Raw genomic sequence first — 25,604 nt, forward strand, 5'->3', positions numbered from 1 at the left:
TCACTTGACAGGGGGGTGCCCGAGCAGCGACCCTCCTCAGCTCTTGCCCAACTCCTACTTACCTGCCAGGTGAGATACTATGATCATGAAGGTGCTTCTCCCAGGGCAAGGCTCACCCATTGCACTCTGTGTGTGCTGCTCCAGCTATTTCCCCAAATGTGGGAAACTCGACTGCATAATTTGTGTTTCCCCTGGTCGGCTCTCGTATAATTCAGATCTCTTTGTCTCTGGTCTCTCTCCAGCCTAGTTTGCTGTCTGTTTCCACTTCTCTTTTCTTGAGCCGCTCCCTTCTATGCCCTTGCGCACTATCCTGACTTCTCCCGTCTGCTTACTTTGTGCCTTCCAACGCACAATGCGAACTACAGGTAGTGCTGCAGGGCCCACACCCTTTTAGTTCCCTTACAGAGCAGCTCTGGAGCTGTTACAGTGCCCAGCTGCTGCAAGAAATCAGCTTGAATGTTCTTCGTTGATTGATGGAAGAAACATCTTACAAAAACTCTCCAGATTATTGACTTTTTAAAGTTTTTCTAGGAAACGTTCTAGATGAATGCTTATTAGCGTTTGTCAGAATGTACGTTTGCAAAGTGTCTCTGTGGCGCAATCAGTTAGCGTGTTCGGTTATTATCCAAAAGGTTGGTGGTTCAATCCCACCCAGGGACGTAATTTACCTTGTTATCAGATTTTGGTGATCTTTAAGTAGACAAGTCAAAATTTCAAACCCCCTCTTGTGGTGTAGGGTACCTGGCCTTCTCTGATGTAATCAGAGTTAGATTTGATTAAGTGATTTTATAAAAAAAACAGCTAGGAAGCACAATTTAGCAGTGGGTTGCAGAGAAAAAGAAATATGCTGGCAAAAAAATCCAATTGAGTGATTAAACAGCTCTTCATTTTCTTGCTTTATTTTTGTGCTAACAAATTTTTTCTCTGAAAAGTGTCCACAAAGCCAAGTCTCTGATTAACACCTTTGTAGGGATGGTTTTTCACCTATTACTAAATTAAACTTGCTTCATTGGAAAGGCAGCAAGATGCATCGTCATTTCAATATCTACTGAAATAATACAGGTTGACACCAGGAAACATTAACGCCACTGCATCCTTGCTGCTTTCTCATGTGGAAGTCTGTTTAATGTGAAAACAAGGTGATATCTAATTAGCACACAGGTAAGGAATTAAGAAAATCTTTATTTAAGGGTGAAGATGTTTCTCACAAAATCGTTGCCCCAATGCATCATTGAAATTCAAGCTGGAAAGATGATTTTAATATATCACTTGTACATTTTGTATTGCTCTTCTGGTGACAATGTAGTTTGTTTTTGTCAATTACCATTTTAATAATAGGGTAAAGAAAATTAAGTGGATTTTTGAAAGAAAACAATACTGTCAATATACTATTAAACAAATTAAAATGGTAAAAGTTATTGTACTTTAAGTAAAAATAAAAGAGCCAAAATATCAATCCCAATATTGGATTACTTTAATTAAAAAAAAATGCATATAGCAGAGGATAGTTTCAATCTGCCTACCTCTGGGTTATCGGCCCAGCATGCTTCCATTGCAGTACTCTGCTGCACATGTAAGTGCAAGAGATCCTGAAGCACTCACTCATCGTGGGAAAGTACCAATGTGTTTCTTCGTTGGTTGATGGAAGAAACATCTTACAAAAACTCTCCAGATTATTGACTTTTTAAAGTTTTTCTAGGAAACGTTCTAGATGAATGCTTATTAGCCTTTGTCAGTATGTACTTTTTGCAAAGTGTCTCTGTGGCGCAATCGGTTAGTGTGTTCGGCTATTAACCAAAAGGTTGGTGGTTCAATCCCATCCAGGGATGTAATTGACCTTGTGATCAGATTTTGGTGATATTTAAGTAGACAAGTCAAAATTTCAAACCCCCTGTTATGGTGTGGGTACCTGGCCTTCCCTGATGTAATCAGAGTTAGATTTGATTCAGTGATTTTATAAAAACAGCTAGGAAGCACAATTTAGCAGTAGGTTGCAGAGAAAAAAAATATGCTGGCAGAAAAATCCAATTGAGTGAATAAACAGCTCTTCATTTTCTGGCTTTATTTTTATGCTAACAAATTTGTTCTCTGAAAAGTGTCCACAAAGCCAAGTCTCTGATTAACACCTTTGTAAGGATGGTTTTTCACCTATTACTAAATTAAACTTGCTTCATTGGAAAGGCAGCAAGATGCATCCTCATTTCAATGTCTACTGAAATAATACAGGTTGACACCAGGAAACATTAACGCCACTGCATCCTTGCTGCTTTCTCATGTGGAAGTCTGTTTAATGTGAAAACAAGGTGATATCTAATTAGCACACAGGTAAGGAATTAAGAAAATCTTTTTTTAAGGGTGAAGATGTTTCTCACAAAATCGTTGCCCCAATGCATCATTGAAATTCAACCTGGAAAGATGATTTTAATATATCACTTGTACATTTTGTATTGCTCTTCTGGTGACAATGTAGTTTGTTTTTGTCAATTACCATTTTAATAATAGGGTAAAGAAAATTAAGTGGATTTTTGAAAGAAAACAATACTGTCAATATACTATTAAAACAAATTAAAATGGTAAAAGTTATTGTACTTTAAGTAAAAATAAAAGAGCAAAAATATCCATCCCAGTTTTGGATTACTTTAATTAACAAAAAAAATGCATATAACAAAGGATAGTTTCAATCTGCCTACCTCTGGGTTATGGGCCCAGCATGCTTCCATTGGAGTACTCTGCTGCACATGTAAGTGCAAGAGATCCTGAAGCACTCACTCATCATGGGAAAGTACCAATGTGTTTCTTTGTTGGTTGATGGAAGAAACATCTTACAAAAACTCTCCAGATTATTGACGTTTTAAAGTTTTTCTAGGAAACGTTCTAGATGAATGCTTATTAGCCTTTGTCAGTATGTACTTTTTGCAAAGTGTCTCTGTGGCGCAATTGGTTAGTGTGTACGGCTATTAACCAAAAGGTTGGTGGTTAAATTCTACCCAGGGACGTAATTGACCTTGTGATCAGATTTTGGTGATATTTAAGTAGACAAGTCAAAATTTCAAACCCCCTCTTATTGTGTAGGGTACCTAGCCTTCTCTGATGTAATCAGAGTTAGATTTGATTCAGTGATTTTATAAAAACAGCTAGGAAGCACAATTTAGCAGTGGGTTGCAGAGAAAAAGAAATATGCTGGCAAAAAAATCCAATTGAGTGATTAAACAGCTCTTCATTTCTGGCTTTATTTTTATGCTAACAAATTTGTTCTCTGAAAAGTGTCCACAAAGCCAAGTCTCTGATTAACACCTTTGTAGGGATGGTTTTTCACCTATTACTAAATTAAACTTGCTTCATTGGAAAGGCAGCAAGATGCATCCTCATTTCAATGTCTACTGAAATAATACAGGTTGACACCAGGAAACATTAACGCCACTGCATCCTTGCTGCTTTCTCATGTGGAAGTCTGTTTAATGTGAAAACAAGGTGATATCTAATTAGCACACAGGTAAGGAATTAAGAAAATCTTTATTTAAGGGTGAAGATGTTTCTCACAAAATCGTTGCCCCAATGCATCATTGAAATTCAAGCTGGAAAGATGATTTTAATATATCACTTGTACATTTTGTATTGCTCTTCTGGTGACAATGTAGTTTGTTTTTGTCAATTACCATTTTAATAATAGGGTAAAGAAAATTAAGTGGATTTTTGAAAGAAAACAATACTGTCAATATACTATCAAAACAAATTAAAATGGTAAAAGTTATTGTACTTTAAGTAAAAATAAAAGATCCAAAATATCAATCCCAGTTTTGGATTACTTTAATTAACAAAAAAAATGCATATAGCAAAGGATAGTTTCAATCTGCCTACCTCTGGGTTATGGGCCCAGCATGCTTCCATTGCAGTACTCTGCTGCACATGTAAGTGCAAGAGATCCTGAAGCACTCACTCATCATGGGAAAGTACCAATGTGTTTCTTCATTGGTTGATGGAGGAAACATCTTACAAAAACTCTCCAGATTATTGACTTTTTAAAGTTTTTCTAGGAAACGTTCTAGATGAATGCTTATTAGCCTTTGTCAGTATGTACTTTTGCAAAGTGTCTCTGTGGCGCAATTGGTTAGTGTGTAAGGCTATTAACCAAAAGGTTGGTGGTTCAATCCCACCCAGCGACGTAATTGACCTTGTGATCAGATTTTGGTGATATTTAAGTAGACAAGTCAAAATTTCAAACCCCATCTATTGTGTAGGGTACCTGGCCTTCTCTGATGTTATCAGAGTTAGATTTGATTCAGTGGTTTTATAAAAAACAGCTAGGAAGCACAATTTAGCAGTGGGTTGCAGAGAAAAAAAATATGCTGGCAAAAAAATCCAATTGAGTGATTAAACAGCTCTTCATTTTCTGGTTTATTTTTATGCTAACAAATTTGTTCTCTGAAAAGTGTCCACAAAGCCAAGTCTCTGATTAACACCTTTGTAGGGATGGTTTTTCACCTATTACTAAATTAAACTTGCTTCATTGGAAAGGCAGCAAGATGCATCCTCATTTCAATGTCTACTGAAATAATACAGGTTGACACCAGGAAACATTAACGCCACTGCATCCTTGCTGCTTTCTCATGTGGAAGTCTGTTTAATGTGAAAACAAGGTGATATCTAATTAGCACACAGGTAAGGAATTAAGAAAATCTTTATTTAAGGGTGAAGATGTTTCTCACAAAATCGTTGCCCCAATGCATCATTGAAATTCAAGCTGGAAAGATGATTTTAATATATCACTTGTACATTTTGTATTGCTCTTCTGGTGACAATGTAGTTTGTTTTTGTCAATTACCATTTTAATAATAGGGTAAAGAAAATGAAGTGGATTTTTGAAAGAAAACAATACTGTCAATATACTATTAAAACAAATTAAAATGGTAAAAGTTATTGTACTTTAAGTAAAAATAAAAGAGCAAAAATATCAATCCCAGTTTTGGATTACTTTAATTAACAAAAAAAAATGCATATAGCAAAGGATAATTTCAATCTGCCTACCTCTGGGTTATGGGCCCAGCATGCTTCCATTGCAGTACTCTGCTGCACATGTAAGTGCAAGAGATCCTGAAGCACTCACTCATCATGGGAAAGTACCAATGTGTTTCTTCGTTGGTTGATGGAAGAAACATCTTACAAAAACTCTCCAGATTATTGACTTTTTAAAGTTTTTCTAGGAAACGTTCTAGATGAATGCTTATTAGCCTTTGTCAGTATGTACTTTTGCAAAGTGTCTCTGTGGCGCAATTGGTTAGTGTGTAAGGCTATTAACAAAAGGTTGGTGGTTCAATCCCACCCAGGAATGTAATTGACCTTGTGATCAGATTTTGGTGATATTTAAGTAGACAAGTCAAAATTTCAAACCCCCTCTTATTGTGTAGGTTACCTGGCCTTCTCTGATGTAATCAGAGTTAGATTTGATTCAGTGATTTTATTAAAAACAGCTAGGAAGCACAATTTAGCAGTGGGTTGCAGATAAAAAAAATATGCTGGCAAAAAAATACAATTGAGTGATTAAACAGCTCTTCATTTTCTGGCTTTATTTTTATGCTAACAAATTTGTTCTCTGAAAAGTGTCCACAAAGCCAAGTCTCTGATTAACACCTTTGTAGGGATGGTTTTTCACCTATTACTAAATTAAACTTGCTTCATTGGAAAGGCAGCAAGATGCATCCTCATTTCAATGTCTACTGAAATAATACAGGTTGACACCAGGAAACATTAACGCCACTGCATCCTTGCTGCTTTCTCATGTGGAAGTCTGTTTAATGTGAAAACAAGGTGATATCTAATTAGCACACAGGTAAGGAATTAAGAAAATCTTTATTTAAGGGTGAAGATGTTTCTCACAAAATCGTTGCCCCAATGCATCATTGAAATTCAAGCTGGAAAGATGATTTTAATATATCACTTGTACATTTTGTATTGCTCTTCTGGTGACAATGTAGTTTGTTTTTGTCAATTACCATTTTTTTTAATAATAGGGTAAAGAAAATTAAGTGGATTTTTGAAAGAAAACAATACTGTCAATATACTATCAAAACAAATTAAAATGGTAAAAGTTATTGTACTTTAAGTAAAAATAAAAGAGCCAAAATATCAATCCCAGTTTTGGATTACTTTAATTAACAAAAAAAATGCATATAGCAAAGGATAGTTTCAATCTGCCTACCTCTGGGTTATGGGCCCAGCATGCTTCCATTGCAGTACTCTGCTGCACATGTAAGTGCAAGAGATCCTGAAGCACTCACTCATCATGGGAAAGTACCAATGTGTTTCTTCATTGGTTGATGTAAGAAACATCTTACAAAAACTCTCCAGATTATTGACTTTTTAAAGTTTTTCTAGGAAACGTTCTAGATGAATGCTTATTAGCCTTTGTCAGTATGTACTTTTGCAAAGTGTCTCTGTGGCGCAATTGGTTAGTGTATAAGGCTATTAACCAAAAGGTTGGTGGTTCAATCCCACCCAGGGACGTAATTGACCTTGTGATCAGATTTTGGTGATATTTAAGTAGACAAGTCAAAATTTCAAACCCCATCTTATTGTGTAGGGTACCTGGCCTTCTCTGATGTAATCAGAGTTAGATTTGATTCATTGATTTTATAAAAACAGCTAGGAAGCACAATTTAGCAGTGGTTTGCAGAGAAAAAAAAATATGCTGGCAGAAAAATCCAATTGAGTGATTAAACAGGTCTTCATTTTCTGGCTTTATTTTTATGCTAACAAATTTGTTCTCTGAAAAGTGTCCACAAAGCCAAGTCTCTGATTAACACCTTTGTAAGGATGGTTTTTCACCTATTACTAAATTAAACTTGCTTCATTGGAAAGGCAGCAAGATGCATCCTCATTTCAATGTCTACTGAAATAATACAAGTTGACACCAGGAAACATTAACGCCACTGCATCCTTGCTGCTTTCTCATGTGGAAGTCTGTTTAATGTGAAAACAAGGTGATATCTAATTATCACACAGGTAAGGAATTAAGAAAATCTTTATTTAAGGGTGAAGATGTTTCTCACAAAATCGTTGCCCTGATGCATCATTGAAATTCAAGCTGGAAAGATGATTTTAATATATCACTTGTACATTTTGTATTGCTCTTCTGGTGACAATGTAGTTTGTTTTTGTCAATTACCATTTTAATAATAGGGTAAAGAAAATTAAGTGGATTTTTGAAAGAAAACAATACTGTCAATATACTGTCAAAACAAATTAAAATGGTAAAAGTTATTGTACTTTAAGTAAAAATAAAAGAGCCAAAATATCAATCCCAGTTTTGGATTACTTTAATTAACAAAAAAAATGCATATAGCAAAGGATAGTTTCAATCTGCCTACCTCTGGGTTATGGGCCCAGCATGCTTCCATTGCAGTACTCTGCTGCACATGTAAGTGCAAAAGATCCTGAAGCACTCACTCATCATGGGAAAGTACCAATGTGTTTCTTCATTGGTTGATGGAAGAAACATCTTACAAAAACTCTCCAGATTATTGACTTTTTAAAGTTTTTCTAGGAAACGTTCTAGATGAATGCTTATTAGATTTTGTCAGTATGTACTTTGGCAAAGTGTCTCTGTGGCGCAATTGGTTAGTGTGTAAGGCTATTAACCAAAAGGTTGGTGGTTCAATCCCACCCAGGGACGTAATTGACCTTGTGTTCAGATTTTGGTGATCTTTAAGTAGACAAGTCAAAATTTCAAACCCCCTCTTATTGTGTAGGGTACCTGGCCTTCTCTGATGTTATCAGAGTTAGATTTGATTCAGTGATTTTATAAAAAAAACAGCTAGGAAGCACAATTTAGCAGTGGGTTGCAGAGAAAAAAAAAATATGCTGGCAAAAAAATCCAATTGAGTGATTAAACAGCTCTTCATTTTCTGGTTTATTTTTATGCTAACAAATTTGTTCTCTGAAAAGTGTCCACAAAGCCAAGTCTCTGATTAACACCTTTGTAGGGATGGTTTTTCACCTATTACTAAATTAAACTTGCTTCATTGGAAAGGCAGCAAGATGCATCCTCATTTCAATGTCTACTGAAATAATACAGGTTGACACCAGGAAACATTAACGCCACTGCATCCTTGCTGCTTTCTCATGTGGAAGTCTGTTTAATGTGAAAACAAGGTGATATCTAATTAGCACACAGGTAAGGAATTAAGAAAATCTTTATTTAAGGGTGAAGATGTTTCTCACAAAATCGTTGCCCCAATGCATCATTGAAATTCAAGCTGGAAAGATGATTTTAATATATCACTTGTACATTTTGTATTGCTCTTCTGGTGACAATGTAGTTTGTTTTTGTCAATTACCATTTTAATAATAGGGTAAAGAAAATTAAGTGGATTTTTGAAAGAAAACAATACTGTCAATATACTATCAAAACAAATTAAAATGGTAAAAGTTATTGTACTTTAAGTAAAAATAAAAGAGCCAAAATATCAATCCCAGTTTTGGATTACTTTAATTAACAAAAAAAATGCATATAGCAAAGGATAGTTTCAATCTGCCTACCTCTGGGTTATGGGCCCAGCATGCTTCCATTGCAGTACTCTGCTGCACATGTAAGTGCAAAAGATCCTGAAGCACTCACTCATCATGGGAAAGTACCAATGTGTTTCTTCATTGGTTGATGGAAGAAACATCTTACAAAAACTCTCCAGATTATTGACTTTTTAAAGTTTTTCTAGGAAACGTTCTAGATGAATGCTTATTAGATTTTGTCAGTATGTACTTTTGCAAAGTGTCTCTGTGGTGCAATTGGTTAGTGTGTAAGGCTATTAACCAAAAGGTTGGTGGTTCAATCCCACCCAGGGACGTAATTGACCTTGTGTTCAGATTTTGGTAATCTTTAAGTAGACAAGTCAAAATTTCAAACCCCCTCTTATTGTGTAGGGTACCTGGCCTTCTCTGATGTTATCAGAGTTAGATTTGATTCAGTGATTTTATAAAAAACAGCTAGGAAGCACAATTTAGCAGTGGGTTGCAGAGAAAAAAAATATGCTGGCAAAAAAATCCAATTGAGTGATTAAACAGCTCTTCATTTTCTGGTTTATTTTTATGCTAACAAATTTGTTCTCTGAAAAGTGTCCACAAAGCCAAGTCTCTGATTAACACCTTTGTAGGGATGGTTTTTCACCTATTACTAAATTAAACTTGCTTCATTGGAAAGGCAGCAAGATGCATCCTCATTTCAATGTCTACTGAAATAATACAGGTTGACACCAGGAAACATTAACGCCACTGCATCCTTGCTGCTTTCTCATGTGGAAGTCTGTTTAATGTGAAAACAAGGTGATATCTAATTAGCACACAGGTAAGGAATTAAGTAAATCTTTATTTAAGGGTGAAGATGTTTCTCACAAAATCGTTGCCCCAATGCATCATTGAAATTCAAGCTGGAAAGATGATTTTAATATATCACTTGTACATTTTGTATTGCTCTTCTGGTGACAATGTAGTTTGTTTTTGTCAATTACCATTTTAATAATAGGGTAAAGAAAATTAAGTGGATTTTTGAAAGAAAACAATACTGTCAATATACTATTAAAACAAATTAAAATGGTAAAAGTTATTGTACTTTAAGTAAAAATAAAAGAGCCAAAATATCAATCCCAGTTTTTTGATTACTTTAATTAACAAAAAAAAAGCATATAGCAGAGGATATTTTCAATCTGCCTACCTCTGGGTTATGGGCCCAGCATGCTTCCATTGCTGTACTCTGCTGCACATGTAAGTGCAAGAGATCCTGAAGCACTCACTCATCATGGGAAAGTACCAATGTGTTTCTTCGTTGGTTGATGGAAGAAACATCTTACAAAAACTCTCCAGATTATTGACTTTTTTAAGTTTTTCTAGGAAACGTTTTAGATGAATGCTTATTAGCATTTGTCAGTTTGTACTTTTGCAAAGTGTCTCTGTGGCGCAATCAGTTAGTGTGTACGGCTGTTAACCAAAAGGTTGGTGGTTCAATCCCACCCAGGGACGTAATTGACCTTGTGATCAGATTTTGGTGATATTTAAGTAGACAAGTCAAAATTTCAAACCCCATCTTATTGTGTAGGGTACCTGGCCTTCTCTGATGTAATCAGAGTTAGATTTGATTCATTGATTTTATAAAAACAGCTAGGAAGCACAATTTAGCAGTGGTTTGCAGAGAAAAAAAATATGCTGGCAGAAAAATCCAATTGAGTGATTAAACAGCTCTTCATTTTCTGGCTTTATTTTTATGCTAACAAATTTGTTCTCTGAAAAGTGTCCACAAAGCCAAGTCTCTGATTAACACCTTTGTAAGGATGGTTTTTCACCTATTACTAAATTAAACTTGCTTCATTGGAAAGGCAGCAAGATGCATCCTCATTTCAATGTCTACTGAAATAATACAAGTTGACACCAGGAAACATTAACGCCACTGCATCCTTGCTGTTTTCTCATGTGGAAGTCTGTTTAATGCGAAAACAAGGTGATATCTAATTATCACACAGGTAAGGAATTAAGAAAATCTTTATTTAAGGGTGAAGATGTTTCTCACAAAATCGTTGCCCTAATGCATCATTGAAATTCAAGCTGGAAAGATGATTTTAATATATCACTTGTACATTTTGTATTGCTCTTCTGGTGACAATGTAGTTTGTTTTTGTCAATTACCATTTTAATAATAGGGTAAAGAAAATTAAGTGGATTTTTGAAAGAAAACAAATTATGCAGTCAAGTTTCCCACATTTGGGGAAATCGCAGGAGCAGCACACCCAGAGTGCAATGGGTGAGCCTTGCCCTGGGAGAAGCACCTTCATGATCATAGTATCTCACCTGGCAGGTAAGTAGGAGTTGGGCTTGAGCTGGGGAGGGTCGATGCTCGGGCACCCCCCTGTCAAGTGAAGGAGATCCAACTGAGGCAGCACAAGGGAACTCTCGAAAGAAGAACAAGGCTAGAGGAAGATCTGAGACAAATAAATCTGACTTTTACCAGAGCTGACCAGAGGAAAGCACAAACACAGTCCCCCACTACCACAAATAATGCAGTCGAGTTTCCCACATTTGGGGAAATCATAGGAGTCAGCATACCCAGAATGCAATGAATGAACCTCACCCTGGGAGAACAATCTTCATGACCATGGTATCTCCTATGCAAAATAAGTATGATTTGGGATAGAGCTGGGGAGGGCCGCTGCTCAGGCACATCTCTGTCAAGTAAAGGAGATTCAACTGAGGCAGCACAAGGGAACTCTCATCTGGGGACAACAACTGCTGGGAGAACACATATTTTCAGATGAACATGGGAGGGCAGAAGGCTGCCTAATACTGAAGCACCCCCAAACAACAAACCAAATGCAACAACTAGTACAAGCATTCCTGGGGGAAGGCCTACAGCAGATGGATTTGCATATGGTGATGTCATCCAAGCAGTGGGTCAAAGTTGGCTTCAACCCTCGTCTGCATATGAAAAGAAAAAAGGGATGTGCAGGGCATGGCGTCCTTTTGTGGTGCTTGGATGACCCCTAATTCACATTAAACATCTCCACCCTCCTTCGGTGTGGGTCTCATGTTGGCTATGCCCCAGCCCCTGAAGCATTCAAGATGATTTCTTGCAGCAGCTGGGCACTGTAACAGCTCCAGAGCTGTTCTGTAAGGCATGTAAAAGGGTGTGGGCCCTGCAGCACTACCTGTAGTATGCATTGTGCGTTGGAAGGCACAAGTAAGCAGACGGGAGATGTCAGGATAGTGCGCAAGGGCATAGAAGGGAGCGGCTCAAGAAAAGAGAAGTGGAAACAGACAGCAAACTAGGCTGGAGAGAGACCTGAGACAAAGAGATCTGAATTATACGAGAGCCGACCAGGGGAAACACAAATTATGCAGTCAAGTTTCCCACATTTGGGGAAATCACAGGGGCAGCACACCCAGAGTGCAATGGGTGAGCCTTGCCCTGGGAGAAGCACCTACATGATCATAGTATCTCACCTGGCAGGTAAGTAGGAGTTGGGCTAGAGCTGCGAAGGGTCGCTGCTCGGGTACCCCCCTGTCAAGTGAAGGAGATCCAACTGAGGCAGCACAAGGGAACTCTCGAAAGAGGAACAAGGCTAGAGGAAGATCTGAGACAAAGAAATCTGATTTTTACCAGAGTTGACCAGAAGAAAGCACAAACACAGTCCCCCACTACCACAAATAATGCAGTTGAGTTTCCCACATTTGGTGAAATCACAGGGGTCAGCATACCCAGAATGCAATGAATGAACCTCACCCTGGGAGAACAATCTTCATGACCATGGTATCTCCTATGCAAAATAAGTATGATTTGGGATAGGGCTGGGGAGGGCCGCTGCTCAGGCACATCTCTGTCAAGTAAAGGAGATTCAACTGAGGCAGCACAAGGGAACTCTCATCTGGGGACAACAACTGCAGGGAGAACACATATTTTCAGATGAACATGGGAGGGCAGAAGGCTGCCTAATACTGAAGCACCCCCAAACAACAAACCAAATGCAACAACTAGTGCAAGCATTCCTGGGGGAAGGCCTGCAGCAGATGGATTTGCATATGGTGATGTCATCCAAGCAGTTGGTCAAAGTTGGCTTCAACCCTCGTCTGCATATGAAAAGAAAAAAGGGATGTGCAGGGCATGGCGTCCTTTTGTGGCGCTTGGATGACCCCTAATTCGCATTAAACATCTCCACCATCCTTCGGTGTGGGGCTCATGTTGGCTATGCCCCAGCCCCTGAAGCATTCAAGATGATTTCTTGCAGCAGCTGGGCACTGTAACAGCTCCAGAGCTGCTCTGTAAAGCATGTAAAAGGGTGTGGGCCCTGCAGCACTACCTGTAGTATGCATTGTGCGGTGGAAGGCACAAAGTAAGCAGACGGGAGAGGTCAGGATAGTGCGCAAGGGCATAGAAGGGAGCGGCTCAAGAAAAGAGAAGTGGAAACAGACAGCAAACTAGGCTGGAGAAAGACCTGAGACAAAGAGATCTGAATTATATGAGAGCCGACCAGAGGAAACACAAATTATGCAGTCAAGTGTCCCACATTTGGGGAAATCGCAGGAGCAGCACACCCAAAGTGCAATGGGTGAGCCTTGCCCTGGGAGAAGCACCTTCCTGATCATAGTATCTCACCTGGCAGGTAAATAGGAGTTGGGCTAGAGCTGGGGAGGGTCGCTGCTCGTGCACCCCCCTGTCAAGTGAAGGAGATCCAACTGAGGCAGCACAAGGGAACTCTCGAAAGAAGAACAAGGCTAGAGGAAGATCTGAGACAAAGAAATCTGACTTTTACCAGAGTTGACCAGAAGAAAGCACAAACACAGTCCCCCACTACCACAAATAATGCAGTCGAGTTTCCCACATTTGGGGAAATCACAGGGGTCAGCATACCCAGAATGCAATGAATGAACCTCACCCTGGGAGAACAATCTTCATGACCATGGTATCTCCTATGCAAAATAAGTATGATTTGGGATAGGGCTGGGGAGGGCCGCTGCTCAGGCACATCTCTGTCAAGTAAAGGAGATTCAACTGAGGCAGCACAAGGGAACTCTCATCTGGGGACAACAACTGCAGGGAGAACACATATTTTCAGATGAACATGGGAGGGCAGAAGGCTGCCTAATACTGAAGCACCCCCAAACAACAAACCAAATGCAACAACTAGTGCAAGCATTCCTGGGGGAAGGCCTGCAGCAGATTGATTTGCATATGGTAATGCCATCCAAGCAGTGGGTCAAAGTTGGCTTCAACCCTCGTCTGCATATCAAAAAAGAGAAAAGGGGCGTGCAGGGCATGGCGGCCTTTTGCGGCGCTTGGATGACCCCTAGTTCGCATTAAACACCTCCACCCTCCTTCGGTGTGGGGCTCATGTTGGCTATGCCCCAGCCCCTGAAGCATTCAAGCTGATTTCTTACAGCAGCTGGGCACTGTAACAGCTCCAGAGCTGCTCTGTAAGGCAAGTAAAAGGGTGTGGGCCCTGCAGCACTACCTGTAGTTTGCATTGTGCATTGGAAGGCACAAAGTAAGCAGACGGGAGAAGTCAGGATAGTGCGCAAGGGCATAGAAGGGAGCGGCTCAAGAAAAGAGAAGTGGAAACAGACAGCAAACTAGGCTGGAGAGAGACCTGAGACAAAGAGATCTGAATTATACGAGAGCCGACCAGGGGAAACACAAATTATGCAGTCAAGTGTCCCACATTTGGGGAAATTGCAGGAGCAGCACACCCAGAGTGCAATGGGTGAGCCTTGCCCTGGGAGAAGCACCTTCATGATCATAGTATCTCACCTGGCAGGTAAGTAGGAGTTGGGCTAGAGCTGGGGAGGGTCGCTGCTCGGGCACCCCCCTGTCAAGTGAAGGAGATCCAACTGAGGCAGCACAAGGGAACTCTTGAAAGAGGAACAAGGCTAGAGGAAGATCTGAGACAAATAAATCTGACTTTTACCAGAGCTGACCAGAGGAAAGCACAAACATAGTCCCCCTCTACCACAAATAATGCAGTCGAGTTTCCCACATTTGGGGAAATCACAGGGGTCAGCATACCCAGAATGCAATGAATGAACCTCACCCTGGGAGAACAATCTTCATGACCATGGTATCTCCTATGCAAAATAAGTATGATTTGGGATAGGGCTGGGGAGGGCCGCTGCTCAGGCACATCTCTGTCAAGTAAAGGAGATTCAACTGAGGCAGCACAAGGGAACTCTCATCTGGGGACAACAACTGCAGGGAGAACACATATTTTCAGATGAACATGGGAGGGCAGAAGGCTGCCTAATACTGAAGCACCCCCAAACAACAAACCAAATGCAACAACTAGTACAAGCATTCCTGGGGGAAGGCCTGCAGCAGATGGATTTGCATATGGTGATGTCATCCAAGCAGTGGGTCAAAGTTGGCTTCAACCCTCATCTGCATATGAAAAGAGAAAAGGGGCGTGCAGGGCATGGCGGCCTTTTGCGGCGCTTGGATGACCCCTAGTTCGCATTAAACACCTGCACCCTCATTCGGTGTGGGGCTCATGTTGGCTATGCCCCAGCCCCTGAAGCATTCAAGCTGATTTCTTGCAGCAGCTGGGCACTGTAACAGCTCCAGAGCTGCTCTGTAAGGCAAATAAAAGGGTGTGGGCCCTGCAGCACTACCTGTAGTTCGCATTGTGCGTTGGAAGGCACAAAGTAAGCAGACGGGAGAAGTCAGGATAGTGCGCAAGGGCATAGAAGGGAGCGGCTCAAGAAAAGAGAAGTGGAAACAGACAGCAAACTAGGCTGGAGAGAGACCTGAGACAAAGAGATCTGAATTATATGAGAGCCGACCAGGGGAAACACAAATTATGCAGTCAAGTATTGGAAAATTCAGGGCTATGTCGTGTAGATGATGGCCTAACAGGAGGCTTTAAAATTTTCTTTCTAGTGTCCTTCGTTTGGGAGAAAAATGCAAAGGTACAAGACAGCTTTTCCTTGCCAATATCTCTCTTTTGCAAAGAGCTGCGCATTGGAAAATTCAGGGCTATGTCGTGTAGATGATGGCCTAACAGGAGGCTTTAAAATTTTCTTTCTAGTGTCCTTCGTTTGGGAGAAAAATGCAAAGGTACAAGACAGCTTTTCCTTGCCAATATCTCTCTTTTGCAAAGAGCTACGCATTGGAAAATTCAGGGCTATGTCGTGTAGATGATGGCCTAACAGGAGGCTTTAAAATTTTCTTTCTAGTGACCTTCGTTTGGGAGAAAAATGCAAAGGTACAAGACAGCTTTTCCTTGCCAATATCTCTCTTTTGCAAAGAGCTGCGCATTGGAAAATTCAGGGCTATGTCGTGTAGATGATGGCCTAACAGGAGGCTTTAAAATGTTCTTTCTAGTGTCCTTCGTTTGGGAGAAAAATGCAATGGTACAAGAAAGCTTTTCCTTGCCAATATCTCTCTTTTGCAAAGAGCTGCGCATTGGAAAATTCAGGGCTATGTCGTGTAGATGATGGCCTAACAGGAGGCTTTAAAATTTTCTTTCTAGTGTCCTTCGTTTGGGAGAAAAATGCAAAGGTACAAGACAGCTTTTCCTTGCCAATATCTCTCTTTTGCAAAGAGCTACGCATTGGAAAATTCAGGGCTATGTCGTGTAGATGATGGCCTAACAGGAGGCTTTAAAATTTTCTTTCTAGTGACCTTCGTTTGGGAGAAAAATGCAAAGGTACAAGACAGCTTTTCCTTGCCAATATCTCTCTTTTGCAAAGAGCTGCGCATTGGAAAATTCAGGGCTATGTCGTGTAGATGATGGCCTAACAGGAGGCTTTAAAATTTTCTTTCTAGTGTCCTTCGTTTGGGAGAAAAATGCAAAGGTACAAGACAGCTTTTCCTTGCCAATATCTCTCTTTTGCAAAGAGCTACGCATTGGAAAATTTAGGGCTATGTCGTGTAGATGATGGCCTAACAGGAGGCTTTAAAATTTTCTTTCTAGTGTCCTTCGTTTGGGAGAAAAATGCAATGGTACAAGACAGCTTTTCCTTGCCAATATCTCTCTTTTGCAAAGAGCTGCGCATTGGAAAATTCAGGGCTATGTCGTGTAGATGATGGCCTAACAGGAGGCTTTAAAATTTTCTTTCTAGTGTCCTTCGTTTGGGAGAAAAATGCAAAGGTACAAGACAGCTTTTCCTTGCCAATATCTCTCTTTTGCAAAGAGCTGCGCATTGGAAAATTCAGGGCTATGTCGTGTAGATGATGGCCTAACAGGAGGCTTTAAAATTTTCTTTCTAGTGTCCTTCGTTTGGGAGAAAAATGCAATGGTACAAGACAGCTTTTCCTTGCCAATATCTCTCTTTTGCAAAGAGCTGCGCATTGGAAAATTCAGGGCTATGTCGTGTAGATGATGGCCTAACAGGAGGCTTTAAAATTCTCTTTCTAGTGTCCTTCGTTTGGGAGAAAAATGCAAAGGTACAAGACAGCTTTTCCTTGCCAATATCTCTCTTTTGCAAAGAGCTACGCATTGGAAAATTCAGGGCTATGTCGTGTAGATGATGGCCTAACAGGAGGCTTTAAAATTTTCTTTCTAGTGTCCTTCGTTTGGGAGAAAAATGCAAAGGTACAAGACAGCTTTTCCTTGCCAATATCTCTCTTTTGCAAAGAGCTGCGCATTGGAAAATTCAGGGCTATGTCGTGTAGATGATGGCCTAACAGGAGGCTTTAAAATTCTCTTTCTAGTGTCCTTCGTTTGGGAGAAAAATGCAAAGGTACAAGACAGCTTTTCCTTGCCAATATCTCTCTTTTGCAAAGAGCTACGCATTGGAAAATTCAGGGCTATGTCGTGTAGATGATGGCCTAACAGGAGGCTTTAAAATTTTCTTTCTAGTGTCCTTCGTTTGGGAGAAAAATGCAAAGGTACAAGACAGCTTTTCCTTGCCAATACTGAAGACAATTTCCCCACAAGGCCCTTTGGAGAGACAGAGAGAGAGTATGCCAGCACATACCCCAGCGCTATATAACCCAGGAATAGCACAGTAACTTAATGTTTGAACAATCGGTGAGGGGGAACATCTTGAAACCCCAGTTTGTACCCTTGGGACACTATTTGTAAAACACACGAGTCCATGTCCGAATGAATCCAGAACTGACTGAAGAGTTTTAGACGTGCCCCCACTGGTGCGGGCTCCTGCAAGAGAGCCCCAGCGTCATGCAGTGGATTTGGCAGAAGCAGAGGATGATCTCTGCTCCTGCGATCTTGAAGAGGATGCAGACCTCTTCTCTCTTCTCCTTCCTCTACCTGCAAAGAAAGGGGAATCTTAACTTCTTGCATATCTATTGGGCCGAAATGACTGCATCAGAGAATGATGCGTCTTCATCCGTTGGGAGGGAACATAGGGCAAGAAGGTTGACTTACCTGCGGGAGCTGCCGAGATCAAATTAACTAGGCAGTCACCAAACAAGGCTTCACCTTCATAGGGAAGAGACTCCCTTTCTTCTTGGAGTCAGCATCAGCATTCTCTTGGTGAATCCACAATGCCCTCCTATTCGACACTGCCATGAAATTGGCCCGTGAACTCAAGAGTCCTATATCCCTTGCAGTCTCACGTAAGTATGCTGCAGTGTCCTTGATATGATACAACGTAAGGAGTATCCCATCTCTCCAGGGTATCTATATCGGATGACAAGGTATTCGACCAATTCTTGAATACTACTACTCACCCATGCACATGTAATGGCAGGTCTAAGTAATGTACCCGTGGTTACATAACTAGAAATAATGTAGCTTCCTGCATACGATCCGCTGGATTTGTGACAGGGCCCCGTGCAGAACAGGGGGTGACTCCCACTTTATTCTGTCCGCGGCGGGAAATGAATAAACAACCAGAATCCTTTTGGGGATTTGAAACCATCTTGTCGAGCTGGCCCAGACTTTCTCAAACAGAGATGGAGGAACGTTACATCAGCTTTCATTATATATCTATATATACATACATATAGACCCCTTTGTCAGGAACAGCAGGGTCTTCAGTGATTTTAATATGTCCTTAATATCCACAATCATGTACTGAATGCTCCTTGCCAATATTGGATCTAATCAGGAAACATTATGGTCGACATAAGTATCAGTATCCGTGTCAGTATCAGTGTGTAGTAACTGGGCAAAATAACATTTTTGCGACCCAGCGGGGCCTGAGGGAAAAGAAACATAGCCATGAATATCACATCTATTCTCTACGTCTGTGTCTGGGACACAGATTTATCCAACCTTACTCTGATATTACTGAAACATTTACCCAGTCAGTTATTGGTGGTGCCAACAGGGCCACCATCATATGTCTGCATTCCTAATATAGTTTCCTCTTGGGAAAAACATTCAGCCACCGACATGTTGACACACATATACCAAGTACCCACAGACACACCGGCTTATGGGGGACAGACCGTCAGTAAATCTGTCAGAGGGACACAGAGGATTTTTCAGCTCACAATCCAGCGCCAAAAGTACACAGTCTGGGAAATAATAAACTCTATAGTGATAGACTTGTAATGCTCTAAAGATGTTCTGGTGAGGTGAGGAAGAAGCCCCGCCGCTGTAATGGCGCGTATCTGTCCCGCTCAGAAATAATTAATTACGCTATTGGGGTAAGGACAGTGCCCAGGCACTAATGTCCACTTTTTCCAGCCTTTTGTGAGGAATTTATGCTGCCCAGGGTGCCCCCCCCCCCCGTGCCCTGCACCCTGCAGTGCCTGTGTTTGTGTGTGAGCATGGCGCGCAGCGTTCCGCTCGCTGCTCGGTACCTCAGAATGCCGTCACTGAAGAAGAAGTCTTCTGTTCTTCTGCTACTCACCTGTCTTCTGGCTCTGTAAGGGGGTGACGGCAGGCTGCGGGAGTGTGCATCTAGGCGTACCCAGCGATCAGCACCCTCAGGAGCTAATGGTGTCCTGTCAGCCTGAAGCAGAGCCATTGAACTCACTAGAAGTTGGTCATACTTCTCTCCCCTAAGTCCAACGAAGCAGGGAGACTGTTGCCAGCAGCCTCCCTGAAAATAAAAAAAACTAACTAGTCTTTTCAGAGAAACTCAGTAGAGCTCCTCTGTAGTGCATCCAGTATCACTGCGCACAATACTAAAACTGGAGTCTGGAGGAGGGGCATAGAGGGAGGAGACAGTTCACACCCTTTGAAAGTCTTAAAGTGCCCATGTCTCCTGCGGATCCCGTCTATACCCCATGGTTCTTAATGTGACCCCAGCATCCTCTAGGACGTATGAGAAAACAAATAACGCACACACGAGGAGGAGAGAACTAAGGAAGTTATAAGGAGAAGAGGGGAGGGAGGGGGGGTTGAAAGGTAAGGTAGTAAAGGCATATTGGATAAACTACAACCTTATACATCAGGCATGTCCAAACTGCGGCCCTCCAGCTGTTGTGAAACTACATATCCCAGCATGCCCAGACACAGTTTTGCTGTCAGGGAATGCTAAAGCTGCGTCAGGGCATGCTGGGATGAGTAGTTTCTCAACAGCTGGAGGGCCGCAGTTTGGACATGCCTGTTATACATATTCGTTAATGTACCAGTAGTTAGAAGTAGAAGAGCTCTAACAGAAACCACAAAGCTTATCTAAAGCCACACCACACTGGATATGCCCAATCTCATTTGATTTTTGAAGCAAAGCAGTATTGGACTTTGTTAATACATGGATGGGAGACTGCTTGGTAGTATCAGATTCTTTAGGTGTTTTTAAACTACCAACACCATTTTCTTGGTACATTTAATTTTTACATGTATTCCTTTATGTACCAGAAGTTAGAAGTAGAAGAGCTGTAACAGAAACCACCAGCTCATCTACAGCCACAGCACACTGGATTTGCCCAATCTCTCCTGATCATGGAAGCTGAGCAGTGTTGGTCCTGGTTTTAGTACTTGGATGGGAGACCACAAGGAAATACCAGGAGCTGTGTGTATTTTTACAATACTAACACCGTTCTCTTGATACATTCCATTTTGAAACATTGGGGCAGATCTATTAAGCCTGGTGAACTGATAAAGTGCAATGTGATAAAGTACCAGCCAGTCAGCTCCTAACTGTCATTTTTCAAACCCAGCCTGTGACATGGCAATTAGGAGCTGATTGGCTGGTACTTTATCACCATGCAAATTATCATTTCACCAGGTTTAATAAATCGGCTGCTTACTCATTTATGTACGAGTAGTTAGAAGTAGAAGAACTCTAACAGAAACCACTAAGCTCATCTACAGCCACACCACACTGTATATGCCCAATATCACCTGATTTTAGGCCTGGTTTGTTCTTGGATGTGAGACCACCTGGGAATACCAGGTGCTGTAGGTAGTTTTATACTACCAACACCGTTCTCTTGATGCATTATATTTTGAAACTTATTCATTGATGTACCAGTAGTTAGAAGTAGAAGTTAGAAACAGCAAACATCATCTACAGCCGCATCACACTGGATATGTCCAATCTCATCTGATGTTGGAAGCTAAGCAGTGTTGTGCCTGGTTAGTTTTTGGATTTCAGGTCCTGCCTTCTGGTTTGGCCACGGCACCTCGGAAATTCACCAAGGTCATGGCCGTGATAACGACCCTTCACCATCGGTGGACCAGGGAGGAATCTCTCTTCCCGATAAACATTCTGGAATTGCGGGCAGTGTTCAATTCATTGACACTGGCCCTGCCTCTAGTACAGAACAGGCCTGTTCAAGTACAATCGGACAACGACACCACGGTAGCAGTGGTGGGATTCAGCCGGTTCGCACCGGTTCCATAGAACCGATACCTAATATTAGGTACAGTTCTGAGAACCGTTTGCTAATGAGCACTGCCAGGGATATATTTGCACCGGAAGCCCTCTATCCTAGCCTGAGCTGCCGCCCGCACACCAGCCCGCCAGCACAGACCGGTGACCGCAACAGGGCCGAGCGTCATTGTTTGTGTACCACTGCAGAGTTCCTCTGCGCCCGGCCCTGTCCTGCTGACTCCTCCTCTCCCTGGAGTCCTGACATGCGCAGTAAGCATGTCCAGACGCTGAGAGAGGGTGGACCGGGCGCGGAGGAACTCTGCAGTGCTACACAGACACAAGGCCCTGTTGCGGTCTGTGCGGGGGGGCGGGTGTGCGGACGGCAGCTCAGGTTAAGCAGGGGTGACAGAGGGCTCCACCACTGGTTCCGGAATGCCCGTTCCTATGAGGCACCATTTTCAGGAGCGGAGCGGTCACTCACCTATCACCACCTACCACCAGCGTGCAGCTGCATCGAGGAATCAAGTGCAGGACCTGTCCTGTGGTAAGGGCGACTGGCTGGGGGGGTATGTATGTAGTCCCTCTTTTCATCTACTTTTGTGTACCTCTTTTATTGTTCTTATTGGAGTATTAAATACGTGAATTATTAAACTACCTTTAGGTATGTCTTTTGGTATACTTAAAATGGTCATTAGGACATAGAACCGGTTGTTAATTTATTTGAATCCCACCACTGCACTGTAGTGTACACAAATCATCAAGGCGGCACTCGAAATTGCATGGCAAAGCTGGAAGTATCAAAAATCCTCAGTTGGGTAGAACGTCATCTGCCAGCAATATCGGCAGTGTTCATTCCCGGAGTCCTCAACTGGGAAGCGGATTTCCTCAGTCGTCAGTACGTTCACGCTGGAGAGTGGAGAGGCCGCAGCAGAAATGTCTGCACTGGTGTCAGTAGGTGACTGAGGCAGGGATGACTGGGAGATAGTGGGTGACTGAAGCATGTATGACTGGGAGATAGTGGGTGACTGAGGCCGGGGTGACTGGGAGATAGTCAGTGACTAAGGCAGGGGTGATAGGGATATAGTGGATGACTGTGGCAGGGGTGACAGGGACAGTAGGAGACTGAGGCAGGGGTGACAGGGATAGTGGGTGACTGAGGCAGGGGTGATAGGGTGACAGTGGGTGACTGAGGCAGAGGTGACAGGGATAGCGGGTGACTGAGGTAGGGGTGATATGGAGATAGTGGTTGACTGAGGCAGGGGTGACAGAGATAGTGGGTGACTAAAGCAGGGGTGACTGGTATAGTGGGTGACTGAGGCAGGGGTCGCAGGTATAGTGGTTAACTGAGGCAGCGGTGACTGGGAGATAGTGGGTAACTGGGGCAGGGGTGACAGGGAAAGTGTGTGACTCAGGCAGGGGTGATAGGGAGATAGTCGGCAGCAGATCACTGCCTTGCTGACAGCAGCACATCCCTGCTTCACTGACAGCAGCACATCCCTGCCTCATTGACAGCAGCACATACCTGCCTCACTTATAGCAGCACATCCCTGCCTCACTGGCAGCAGCAGATCCCTGCCTCACTGGCAGCAGCAGATCACTGCTTCACTGACAGCAGCACATCCCTGCCTCACTGGCAGCAGCAGATCCCTGCCTTACTGACAGCTGTATTCAGACCTGATCTCTGCTGTGCATATTCACACAACAGGAGATCAGGTCTGAAGTGTGTGTGTGTGTGTGTGTGTGTGTGTGTGTGCTGGTGCCGCAGTGCACCGGCACATGCCAGAGATGCGATCAGCATCTCTGCCCAGTGAGCGCCTCTGCCAACACATACTTATCTTGCATATGAGATCTCTTGATCATGAAGATAGTTCTCACAGGGTGAGGTTCATCCATTACATTTTAAAGTAGGAAGGTACAAATTACATATTCAAATTACATATATGTGCTGGATTCAAATGTTTTCCCCCCTTCCTTTCTCAATTGTGCCCATCAGCAGCTATTCTAATGTTGCTGCCAATGGGTGTGACACATTCATTTCTTCTGTGGGGTACACTGGACTCCACAAGGATTCACATTGTGGTGTAGAGTAGGATCTTGATCTGAGGCACCAACAGGCTCAAAGCTTTTGACTGTTCCCAAGATGCTCAGCGCCCCCTGCTCTATAACCTCGCTTCCATGAACAGGGAGCTAAGTTTGTAGTTGGTGCCTTCAGTAGCAGGACACTTAACAGGGGGCTGCCTCAGGCAGCCTATACTTAGCTATTAATTTTGACAAGAAAAGAAGAACTTTTTTTATAAGAATGTACAAGGGCTGCAGCAGGCTAGGTCTAATAGACATCTTTACTGCAGCTCCATCACTCCCAGCGGCGCAGTATTCTCCCGTGCCCTGGTTGCTGGGTCACTGCAGCGGAGGCTCCGGTTTCTTCCTAAGGTCAGTCACACACACACCGCCCTCCGGGATCACGAGGCCGCTGATGAAAGGGAGGTAAGGGGCTTCTGTGCCCACACTATACCGTGATCCAGCATGGCTGTAGGGGGCGGGCCGTGTGCGCACTGGCGTGGACACTGATTACTGGGCAGCCGCTCCACTAGCCACCAGGGACAGTTAAGGAGCACAGCTCTGGGGGGTTTTCTCCTATATTAACCCCATTTTATACTACCTGCAGTGCATTGTGATAGGTAATAGAGCCTGATTCAGGTTGGATTGCAATCACAATAAGCAATCCAACTGCAAAAATTGCTAAGAGCATACGCATGCGCCTGCATTTTCTGTTACTGTCAATCGGTGCGGGGGGGGGGGTCAGCAACACTCCATTTCAAAGTCGGAGATGGAGCGGTGCGGGGGCAGGGCTTCAACGGAGAAACAGGAGGCGTGGTCAGAGCGGCTGCATGACATCACATGCAGCCGTTGCGATCACAAAAATGGTGGCGGCTTCCTGCGCACACGTACAGTCTGCACCAACAGGAGGCTAACCCATTTTTTATGATCACGCTGAACTGCACTGAGACTGCAATTTCAGCGTGGTCAAGAAGGGAGGCAGCATGCTGGGTGGCCATGCCCTGTGATGGGTGGCCCCAGCATGCGAACCAAAGGATTGCAAATTCTGTTACTTAGCAGAATTTGCAATCCTTACTGAATTAGGCCATTGATTACAAAATTGTAAACAATATTTGAAGTTTTTCTTCAGGGACTAACACAAAAGATGCTTGGGGCTACTAACACATGGGTAAGCCACGTAAAGCTTCCCATGGGTCAGTGGCATCACAACGGGGTTGCGGCACACACCCGAGTGTCACCCGCCAAGTGGGGTGACACAAAAGTGCCGGCTCTTCTTCAGTGACAGAATATGGGTGTTTCACTGTGACATTACGTGCAATACCCAGTTTCTGTCACTGTGCAGGAGCCAGCACCACTCACACACTAGTCCCCGGGTACAGCCCCCAACCCCCGGGATACCTGCAGCAACAAAATGGTGATTCAGGCCACGCCCCTACCTATGAGACCATGCCTCCTTTTTACCATTGCGCTGCTTATCTGCGCGCACTGCATTACAATCTCCCTCGCCGCCTCTCTGGGTGTCACCAGTGATAGTGACACCTCTGCCATGCTTGTAGCAGCTGGTCCTAAGATCTACGCCTCCAGCCCTGAGTGTTTTCCCTTGTGACTTGTTGATCATCATAGCGAAGCAGATGCTTACAGAAAACTGCAGGGGTTTAGATTGAAAAGAAAAACATTGACGAACCCATCATTTCAGCGACAGGGTCTGCCACACGACTGAATGAAATGACTGGTTGGTTTGGGCCCCCACCAAAAAAGAATCAATCAATCTCTCCTTGCACAAACTGGCTCTACAGAGGCAAGATGTCCACCTCATCATCCTCCGATTCCTCACCCCTTTCACTGTGTACATCCCCCTCCTCACAGATTATTAATTCGTCCCCACTGGAATCCACCATCTCAGATCCCTGTGTACTTTCTGGAGGCAATTGCTGGTGAATGTCTCCACGGAGGAATTGATTATAATTAATTTTGATGATCATCATCTTCTCCACATTTTCTGGAAGTAACCTTGTACGCCGATTGCTGACAAGGTGAGCGGCCGCACTAAACACTCTTTCGGAGTACACACTGGAGGGAGGGCAACTTAGGTAGAATAAAGCCAGTTTGTGCAAGGGCCTCCAAATTGCCTCTTTTTCTCCACCATTCTTTCAAAGGTGACAGAATCATATGCAGTGACAGTAGACGACATGTCAGTAATCGTTGCCAGGTCCTTCAGTCTGGACCAGATGTCAGCACTCACTCCAGACTGCCCTGCATCACCGCCAGTGGGTGGGCTCGGAATTCTTAGCCTTTTCCTCGCACCCCCAGTTGCGGGAGAATGTGAAGGAGGAGCTGTTGACGGG

At 42.8% G+C, this 25,604-nt stretch overlaps 9 non-coding genes across 9 annotated transcripts; 1 reads left to right on the forward strand and 8 right to left on the reverse strand.

Annotated features, from left to right (window-relative positions):
• Nucleotides 1-54: 54 nt before the first annotated feature.
• Nucleotides 55-217, forward strand: LOC135042028 (U1 spliceosomal RNA). The gene has a single exon (XR_010235367.1). It is a non-coding gene; the product is annotated as a U1 spliceosomal RNA (small nuclear RNA).
• Nucleotides 218-10,686: 10,469 nt separating this feature from the next.
• LOC135042025 (U1 spliceosomal RNA) lies at nucleotides 10,687-10,845 on the reverse strand. The gene has a single exon (XR_010235364.1). It is a non-coding gene; the product is annotated as a U1 spliceosomal RNA (small nuclear RNA).
• Nucleotides 10,846-10,997: 152 nt separating this feature from the next.
• On the reverse strand, nucleotides 10,998-11,161 carry LOC135042016 (U1 spliceosomal RNA). The gene has a single exon (XR_010235355.1). It is a non-coding gene; the product is annotated as a U1 spliceosomal RNA (small nuclear RNA).
• Nucleotides 11,162-11,831: 670 nt separating this feature from the next.
• Nucleotides 11,832-11,994, reverse strand: LOC135042027 (U1 spliceosomal RNA). Its single transcript, XR_010235366.1, has one exon. It is a non-coding gene; the product is annotated as a U1 spliceosomal RNA (small nuclear RNA).
• Nucleotides 11,995-12,146: 152 nt separating this feature from the next.
• On the reverse strand, nucleotides 12,147-12,310 carry LOC135042019 (U1 spliceosomal RNA). The gene has a single exon (XR_010235359.1). It is a non-coding gene; the product is annotated as a U1 spliceosomal RNA (small nuclear RNA).
• A 671-nt stretch (nucleotides 12,311-12,981) lies between these two features.
• LOC135042026 (U1 spliceosomal RNA) lies at nucleotides 12,982-13,144 on the reverse strand. Its single transcript, XR_010235365.1, has one exon. It is a non-coding gene; the product is annotated as a U1 spliceosomal RNA (small nuclear RNA).
• A 152-nt stretch (nucleotides 13,145-13,296) lies between these two features.
• On the reverse strand, nucleotides 13,297-13,460 carry LOC135042015 (U1 spliceosomal RNA). The gene has a single exon (XR_010235354.1). It is a non-coding gene; the product is annotated as a U1 spliceosomal RNA (small nuclear RNA).
• A 673-nt stretch (nucleotides 13,461-14,133) lies between these two features.
• On the reverse strand, nucleotides 14,134-14,296 carry LOC135042023 (U1 spliceosomal RNA). The gene has a single exon (XR_010235363.1). It is a non-coding gene; the product is annotated as a U1 spliceosomal RNA (small nuclear RNA).
• Nucleotides 14,297-14,448: 152 nt separating this feature from the next.
• LOC135042018 (U1 spliceosomal RNA) lies at nucleotides 14,449-14,612 on the reverse strand. Its single transcript, XR_010235358.1, has one exon. It is a non-coding gene; the product is annotated as a U1 spliceosomal RNA (small nuclear RNA).
• Between the last annotated feature and the right edge of the window lie 10,992 nt (nucleotides 14,613-25,604).

Source organism: Pseudophryne corroboree, unplaced genomic scaffold (genome assembly GCF_028390025.1).
Source record: "Pseudophryne corroboree isolate aPseCor3 unplaced genomic scaffold, aPseCor3.hap2 scaffold_813, whole genome shotgun sequence".
NCBI classification, from domain to species: Eukaryota; Metazoa; Chordata; class Amphibia; order Anura; family Myobatrachidae; genus Pseudophryne; species Pseudophryne corroboree.